The 9,049-nt window shown below is 48.9% G+C and overlaps 1 protein-coding gene across 1 annotated transcript in view; it reads left to right on the top strand.

The window, feature by feature from the left end:
* The first annotated feature begins 7,745 nt into the window (after positions 1-7,745).
* Positions 7,746-9,049, top strand: part of STMN1 (stathmin 1) — a 6,812-nt gene continuing 5,508 nt past the window's right edge. Inside the window, exon 1 of the mRNA XM_010003665.1 lies at positions 7,746-7,801. The gene's annotated coding sequence lies outside the window, so the exon portion shown is untranslated. The remainder of the gene's footprint in view (positions 7,802-9,049) is intronic.

Below are 9,049 nucleotides of genomic sequence, written 5' to 3'. Positions count from 1 at the left end.
TGCTGTCTATCTAAATAAATAAATAAATAAACAATCACATAAATAAATAAATAAAAACGGCTGCCCATTGATATTCCCCTCACAGCTGGGCTTGCAGCGTGCCCAGGGCTGGGAATGGCCACATTCCTCTTATCTCCACACAGCAACCTCCTCTCTCCCACCGCCTGCAGCTGCAGAGCTTTTCCCCCCTCTCCGAGCTCTGAAAAGCCCCGTCTGGGAGCTCTTGGTAATTTCGAGCTGAGATTCTTCTTCTCAGCCTCCCCACCCCCAGCTCCGTCCTGCCTGCAGCTCCATCCCTCCTGGGAAGCCCCTTCCAGCCGGCAGATCCCTCCCCATCCCACCCAACATGCAGGCAGCAAAGTGGAGTCACCAGCTCCTGCTGCAGCGTTTGCTGCTGCTGCTGCTGCTGCTCAGGAAAAAAAAAAGCCCACACCACCCTCATTTACTCCATCGAAGCTTCCCCCTCGATTTAATTAATGCAAATTGAGACATGTGTTAAAACCTCCTTGTAATTACCGTTACAGTTACTGGCGCGGAATGGGTTTTGTTGTGTTGTTTTTGGGGTGGGTGTGTGTGTATTGTTTTTTTTTCCCTTCTTGTGTCTTGAAGGGAAAAACAAAAGGCCTGGATTCCTAAGCTGAGCCCAGTGAGAACCACTCGAGCTCTGGTTGAGGAGCTCGGTGTCCAGCTGAGCTACCAGCCCCACAGACCAGCACGGGCACAGTGCTGACCCTGCTCCTAACCCACACCTGGGCAGGATTCTTTAGGTTCCTTCAGCTGGTGAGTACACACTTCTTTTTATGTTGCCTTTTCCCCTCCCCCTATTGGCAAATCAAACCTTTTGTCTCTGGGTGGAATCTCGGAGGAGAAATCAATTCACCTCCGAAGTGAATTGTTCCCATCGAACATGTTGGCTTCCAGGCTGCCTTGAGCTGAGAACCCTGCATGCTCACTGTCAGGAGGGATTCAGCTCCACTTTGTCATCTTCCCAAGCACCAGCTCCTGCCATGCTGGGTGGGCAGGATCCAGCAGGGTCAGGATCCTTGGGATCATGCTGGGTGGCTTCGAGGTCCAACTGGGCTGCAGGCACGAGGCTTGGGGAGCTCCTTGGCCTCCAAAATACAAAGCTGTGGGCCTAGAGGGCTTCTGGTCTCTCACCAGCAGCATCAAAGGTATTTTGAGGGCAGAACTGGGATTTTTGCACAGTTTTCCCTCTGCAGAAGAAGCGCCATTCCAGGCTGGAGTGATCTCTTGCTGGGTGGCTTCGAGGTCCAACTGGGCTGCAGGCACGAGGCTTGGGGAGCTCCTTGGCCTCCAAAATACAAAGCTGTGGGCCTAGAGGGCTTCTGGTCTCTCACCAGCAGCATCAAAGGTATTTTGAGGGCAGAACTGGGATTTTTGCACAGTTTTCCCTCTGCAGAAGAAGCGCCATTCCAGGCTGGAGTGATCTCTTGCTGACCCTAGTGATGATTCCTGAATAAACAGGGGGGGGGGGGGAAAGACTGGTGGGAGCCTGAGCTGCTGGAGGAAGCAAAGGGCTGTGTGAGGTCTCTGTAGTTCCAGGCTACTCCAAAAAAGCCTCTGAAACAGATTGGAGGGATCAGTCTTGGGCAATATCCAGATTTCCTCCATTTCAGGAAGGACAAGCTGATCTCAGCCCTGGCTCCTGCTTTGCCCCCAGGCACGATGGTGGCTGCACAAGGTGGGGACCACAAATGTCCCACATCTCCCTTTTTAACCCTTTGGTGCACCCCTCCCCAGGGGACCAGCTTCAAGGGTGCTTCCATCTCCTGGCATCAACAGCAGCTCTTTAATGACACTCAACATGGAGGGCCTGGGTTGGGGTTTGGTTTTCTTTTTTTTTTCCTGGGGGGGGGGGGGGGGGGGGGTTTTTTTTTTTTTAATTAAAATGAAGCACTTCAGTTGGCACTTGCAACATAAATTGGCCTCTCCAGGTATTGATTTTAGCATATGGCAGCAGTTTGCTGGTTTATTGCAGGAAAGACAGAGATGTGGTTTTCCTCCTGAAAGGCTGCCTTTGTTTGCCTGTTCCCACAGCTGCAGTGGATGTGTCTGGTTTTTTTTTCTTTATATATATATATATATCTTTTTAATATATATATTTCTTTTAATATATTTACTGGTCTGGTATCAACTCAAATTAGTGGAGGGAAAAGGGATCAAGCAGCACTGTGTATATTTTAAGTGCAGGTATTGTTTCCATGCTGGTATTGCTGAACCATTCCAGGCAGGGAATGAAGAGCCAGAGGGAGTGAAGAGCCAGAGGGATGGAGCAGGAATTAACCCATTTGGATGCAGATTTGTCAGTGGAGATGGGAGGAGAACTGCTCATTGTCCTGAGAGGATCTAAAATACCAAAGCACAGATCTGGACCTTCTTGTTGGACTGAAGTGAAAAGGTGCCATAAAAACAAACAAACAAACAGCAACAAATTAAAAAAAAAAAAAAAAGCACCAGACTTGTTTTCTTGGCTCACAAATCTTGTGGGAAGCAGCATGTTTTATTCTGCCCATGGTGCCTGACAGATCTTGTCTGTTCACAGCACTAGGGATGTGGCCACAGGATAATTAGCTGTGGCTTTGGCACTGGGCAGGATCTCCTGCCTCACCTGAGCACGGGGTTGGATGCAAGGAGGGGGGATTCCTTCCAAATCCTGCCTTGGGATGGGAATTCGACCTTGTGCTGTGTGTCTGAAGGAAGACAGGCACTGGAGAATCTGCTCCCCAGGCAGCAGAGCTCTGAAAAATCAGTTAAAAAACCTGTTAATTATTTTGCTGTGCACCCGTTTTCTCAGTGAAACAGCCCTGATATCAAGTGGCCCCAGAACTCTGCACTGGCCTTTATTTTCAGATTTGCTTTTAGTGGCCACAGTCTCAGCCTGGGGGCTCATTCATCTTCTTTCTTTGACACCAGGGAAGTCGTTTTCCTTTAAGAGGATTTCCATCCCTGAACTCCTCCCATCCTGACACTTCCAAGCTACATTTTGTCTTGAAAGGGTGGGAGTATTTTTAACCATATCACGCCAGGGAAGTATTAATAGCACAATAGGCTGCTGGTAGAGCTGAATCCATATTTTAAATTCAAGGAACTAATTAGGAGCTGGGGGATAATTAGTGTTATACCCAGCTTTCCCCCCCACCCCCCCTTCATTTTCCAAGAGCCAAATGTCTTTACTGGAGTGTTCTGTGGCTGTTGAATATTTGATGGCTTCCCCATGCATCACTATTCCATGTGGTTGTCAAAATCCCACCCTCTTCTGCTCTATCCCAGCTGAAATGGCTGACTCTGACACTTCAGAAATCTAATTAGTGCATCTCCTCTTGGCTCACATGCAAAAAAAACCCCAACCCACCCCACCATCAACTCTTTCTTCGTGCTTCTGCTACCGCCGGGTGCTGCAGCAGTTATTTTTGAACCCTCAGCAGCAAGTTGTTTACCAGCTTCCATGAATAGCAAAGCTCGTGGTGCTCCATATGGGAAATGCAAATTCATGGATTTGGGTTGGGAGCAGAAAGGGAAATCAGTGAGGATGGAGAGAAATGGGCCGAGGCTCCTGGCTCAGTTGGGAGCAGGGAAGAGGGGAAGCAATCCAAGGGGATCCCTGGGCCAGCTTTCCGTGTATGTTTCTGGACTTAGGGAAGGTGGGAACCAGCATCCAGGTACATCTTAGGTTTAGCAGGTAGCTCCCAGGAGAGCACAACTGCATGTTAGTGTCTTGGAGGATCTGCTGTGAAGAAAAGAACCAGCTCTGACATGGTACCAGAAGACAACCAGCTCTGAAATGGTACCTGCTGTGGGGAGTGTCTGTGACAGCTCTTCCAGGCGTGAAGTCTCTGGGCTCTAATAATAGTTGGGCTTGTGCTGAAGCTTCTTCCTCCCTCTTGCCTCTCCCCAGCCATCTGTTTTCAAGAAACTTGTGGAATTCGTGTCGCTGAGCTCTTCTCCATATTTATCAGAGGGGCAGGGACTGGCTCACAAAGCTAAAAGCTGGGAGAGAAGACTGGTCCGAGTAGTTGGATCATGTAAAACCTTGTTTTCTCTGGACACAAAGGATGAAAAACATGCCAGGAGATCTGCCAGCTGGGTGGGAAGGGTATTCTGCTGGTCCTTTGCCCAGGGTGAATCGAAGGCAGAGCTCCATTTTTTAGGAGAAAGACCAGATCTCCTTCCACATCTATCCTGGTTGCAGCCAGGGTGAAGGTGTCCATGTGTGGGTAGCACAGCCATTACTTTGGGGTCTGTCACCATCTCACTGTGCTTTCAAGGAGAGCAAAGTGCTCCTAGGGCCTGTGTTTTTGGTTCATTAGAAACTTATATTATTTTTTTACTCTACTCAGAGCACTCATCACCACAGAACAAGGGCTTGTAGTGAGAGGACAAAGGGGGATGGATTAAAACTGGAGGAGAGGAGATTGAGGTCAGACATGAGGAGGAAATTCTTGGGTGTGAGGGTGGTGAGAGCCTGGCCCAGGTTGCCCAGGGAAGCTGTGGCTGCCCCATCCCTGGCAGTGTTGAAGGGCAGGTTGGATGGGGCTTGGAGCAACCTGGGCTGGTGGGAGGTGTCCCTGCCCATGCAGGGGGTAGGATCTAAATGATCTCTATGGTCCTTCCAACCCAAACCCTTTTATGACAGTATTTAGATAATATGCAGTACAGTCCTATGATTGCATTTGAAGAGGTAAATATGACATTTCAGGGTGATATTACTCCAATGTCAAAGCAATTAACTCATATTTTAATTTCTCTGGCTGCAGGTGCAATGACCATGTGTGGTCAGTGCTTTTACCTGTCTCATTTTATGGAGGAATTAAGTGAGTTGGAGTGAATTTCTCCAGCAAACCAAACCAGCAAAGGGAGCCAGGCACCCTGTCTGACTCAAAACAATTAAACCCTTTCAAACAAGTGCAAATTTGCTCCGAAGGGAACATTTCCTTAATGGTGTTTTCCAGCGTAAATATAGTATCAACCTAAACACCCCCAAGTAAACAAGTATCAGTTACCTTCAACATTTCTTGCCCATCGAGGAGCTTTCATTGTGAGGGAGACATTCCCTAAAAAAAAGTCTTGGTTTATTCTTCATTTATCTGGGCTCCTCAACTGCATTTGGATGAAAAAGTGGTTTTGTCTGAAGATCAGGGAGATCTTTGCAGGCCCTGATTTTCCTTGCCAGACCTTTGTTGTGCAGCAGCACATCAGTAGAGAGAAATTTGCTGAAGGTTAATGCAAAGACTGAGCAACATGGATAGAAAGAAATCTTTTAGCCCTTCTCTCTACCTCTGAGGGCAAGTTTCTTATCATTTACTGTCTCCTCTCACAGGTTATTTATTAAAACTGACTCAGATCAATTAGTATCTTGGATTTCTAGTTTTAAAATGGATTTGTTAATGCAGTGACTGTTACCAGTCTCAGCAAATACTTGGTAATGTGACTTCCAAAGGTGCTTTTAAACATTCGTTGATTAAAAAATAAGCTGTCAGTCCATCCACCACAGATGCTTAAGGATGGCAATTTAATCCTCAGAAAGCACATTTTCTTATTGGAGATTAAATATTTTTGCAAGTTAAAAGAGCTGCCGTGGGCTGAGTTGTCACCTAATTATGTCAGTCTCTGGAATGTTTTGATAAGCACATCAGAGGAGATGTTTTCATCTTGATGCTAAATCAGATCACGTCACATCCTAAATTTTACAAGGACTCCTCCTGATGAAACCTTGACTTCTCAGTTGCCCTGAGAGCAGAGCCTATTGAACCGAAGCTGAGGGGCCTCATGTTTTGTCAGGACTGAGAATGAGCCCACTTGAAGGTTGCTGGTTTGCTTTTTTTTTGGTAAAAACCCCTGGAATTCTAGGAAGAAGCTCGTGTTGGTGATAAGGAATCCAGCAGACAAAAAACCACCCCACACTGCTCAGCTCGACGAAAAGAAGAGTCTGTTTAGAATCGCAGTCAATGTGTCAATAAACACAAATCAAATGCAAATTAAATAAAAGCTTTTCATCTACTCCATTCTCCTTGAGATCAGACCAAAATAAATGCCACACAACCAAATGTTCCAGAAATAAAACCACTCTTGCAACGAGGCCAAAAAAAAAAATAATGAGATCGTCTCCGTGCCTTTCCAGCTGCTCAGAGCTGTTATTTCTCTTTGTATTGCAAGAATATTCAAAGATTTGGGTTTAAATTGAAACCAGTTGTGGCAGGTGTTGTGGAGGGGTTGCTGAAGAGTCTCAGCATAAGTGTCACTGCATGGAAATGCCAGAGCTGAGAACAGATCCCAGATATGATTTCTCAGCTCTCCTCAATAACCTGCGTTGCCTCTTCCATAGGAGAGGTCTAACCTGAAATAAATAGTTTGGGTTTTCAAGCCAACCTGCAAAGTTACAGTCATAGGATCCTGGGATTGTTTCGTTTGGAAGGGACCTTAAATATCACCCAGTTCCAACCCCCTGCATGGGGACACCTCCCAGCAGCCCAGGTTGCTCCAAGCCCCATCCAACCTGCCCTTCAACACTGCCAGGGATGGGGCAGCCACAGCTTCCCTGGGCAACCTGGGCCAGGCTCTCACCACCCTCACACCCAACAATTTCCTCCTCATGTCCAACCTCAATCTCCCTCTTCCAGTTTTAATCCATCCCCCTTGTCCTCTCCCTCCCTGCCCTTGTCCCAAGTCCCTCCCCAGCTTTCCTGGAGCCCCTTCAGGCACTGGAAGGTGCTCTAAGGTCTCCCTGGAGCCTTCTCTTCTCCAGGCTGAACACCCCAACTCTCCCAGCCTGTCTCCAGAGCAGAGCTGCTCCAGCCCTTGGATCAACTCTGTGGCTCCTCTGGACTCTCTCCAGCAGCTCCATGTCCTTCCTGTGTTGGGGGCTCCAGACCTGGACACAGCTCTCCAGGGGGGTCTCGCCAGAGCAGAGCAGAGGGGACAATTCCTTCCCTCCCTGGCCCTGATGCCCACACTAGTTTCTGGTGGTTTCTGGGCTCCAGTTCCCAGCTCAGGCCTTTTATTTTTCTCTCTCTTTTCTTTTTCCTCTGAGAAGCCCAGGAAAGATGATGCTCTGAGGACAGACCCTGCATGACTTGTAGTTTTATCTCAGCCTGTATCTCTTCTTCAAAAGTGGTAAATGATATTTCATCATCATCATCTCTCCAGGGGCTGAAGACTGACTAAAGGCAAATCACACAGGTACCAAAGAAAAAGCCCCCAGCCCAGGAAGCCTTGTTTCCTCTGGCAAATCCTGAGATCATCCCAGGATAATCTCACTGATTTGACTAAAAAGCATTAATATTAAAGCCTCCAACATGCTGTTGATCTACACGGATGATAATTAATTAATGATAAAGGAAAAGAGGGACTGATGATGTGGCCTCTTGGCTGCTTTGTCTTCCAGAAGCATTTTCATGCCATTGAATCCAAGCAATCAAGGTGTTTCATTGATAACCATGTGTGTCAAACTGGGGTGTCCATGCCTGTGCCCCTGGTTTTGAGCCAGGAACTCCTTGATGGAACCAGGCATGACCTTGCAGGGCCAAGCAGCCAAACCCTTTGGTATCTGAAAGCCCATTAATCCCACAGAAAGGTTCTACCACGCTGCTGGAAAAAAAATGGTTCTTCCCATGCCCAGCAAGCAGCTCCAGCAGAAACCTCTCCCAGTTCTAGCAGCTCGGTGGCTGGATGTGGTTTCCATGGAAATAGACGTCAGATCAGCAAAAAAACAGGGCAAGTGTTGAAAATAATCTCTGTTTTGAAAGCTTGCTGCTTTTCTGTCACAATATTAACCTCCCTCAAGGTAGGATCTTTTTCCTTTTTGGTGCAAAATCCTTGTTTTTAAGAGTCTGCACAACCAGGGTGGGTCCCTTCAGAGAAGTCCTTTTTTTGTGGGGGGTGGTATTTAGGGAATGGAGACTGTCGTGCTGGGCTGGCATCTTAGCAGGTTTGTGCTGTTCCCCAGCCTTTTGTATCAACTCCTGGTGGAACTCAAGTGACCGTAGCTTGGGAATTGTGCAGGAGTGATTTGTAAGGGACGTGCCAAAATGCAGCCAGTTCATTTAAAGCCCATTTGGGAGCAAATCACTTCTCCAGGCTTGGCAACGGGATTCCCTTGGGAAGGGAACAGCTCCCGGTGCCGACTGCAGGACAAGGATGGATCATCTTTACACAGCCATGATGTACACGCCGTGGAATCTGCTTTGCTGAAGCTGTTTTGACTCACTGGTGTCACCCCAAAGAGAGGGTAGTTGTCCCCCAAAACACACTGGGGTGATGGTCACCATGGTCTGGAGGTGATGATGGTCTGGAGGTGACCAAGGGCCTTGAGGTAGGTGACCATGGCCCTGAGGTGATGATGGTCTGGAGGTGAAGGGCCCTTGATGACTGTGGCCATTAGGTGACCATGGTGCTGAGGTGAGTTGCCATGGCCTTGAGGTGACGTTAGTCCTGTGGTGACCAGAAGCCCTGAGGTGACCAGGATCCTGAGGGAGGTGGTCCTGGTCCTGAGGTGACCCATGTTCCTGAGGGAGGTTTCCATGTTCCTGAGGTGACCAGGATCCTGAGGTGACCCATGTTCCTGAGGGAGGTTTCCATGTTCCTGAGGTGACCAGGATCCTGAGGTGACCCATGTTCCTGAGGGAGGTTTCCATGTTCCTGAGGTGACCAGGATCCTGAGGTGACCCATGTTCCTGAGGGAGGTTTTCATGTTCCTGAGGTGACCAGGATCTTGAGGTGACCCATGTTCCTGAGGGAGGTTTCCATGTTCCTGAGGTGACCAGGATCCTGAGGGAGGTGGCTGTGGCTCTGAGGTGACCCTGGGGTGACGTGGTCCCGAGGGAGGCGACCACGTTCCTGAGGTAACGACCGCAGCGCTGAGGTGACCGCAGATCAGGAGCCGGCCCCGTAGGGACCCTCAGGCCCACAACTCCGCTCCCACCGAGCCCTCCCGCGGGGCCGGGGCACCGTGACCACCCGAGGCAGCCCCGGGGGGTCTAGCGGGACGAGGGGTCGCGCAGGGCCCGTAGAACCGAGTGTCGTGACGCGGTCC

This window comes from Chaetura pelagica, unplaced genomic scaffold (genome assembly GCF_000747805.2).
Source record: "Chaetura pelagica isolate M959 unplaced genomic scaffold, ChaPel_1.0 scaffold698, whole genome shotgun sequence".
Lineage (NCBI taxonomy): Eukaryota > Metazoa > Chordata > Aves > Apodiformes > Apodidae > Chaetura > Chaetura pelagica.
Note: the sequence above shows the minus strand (reverse complement) of the source record. Positions and strands in the feature narration are given on the sequence as shown.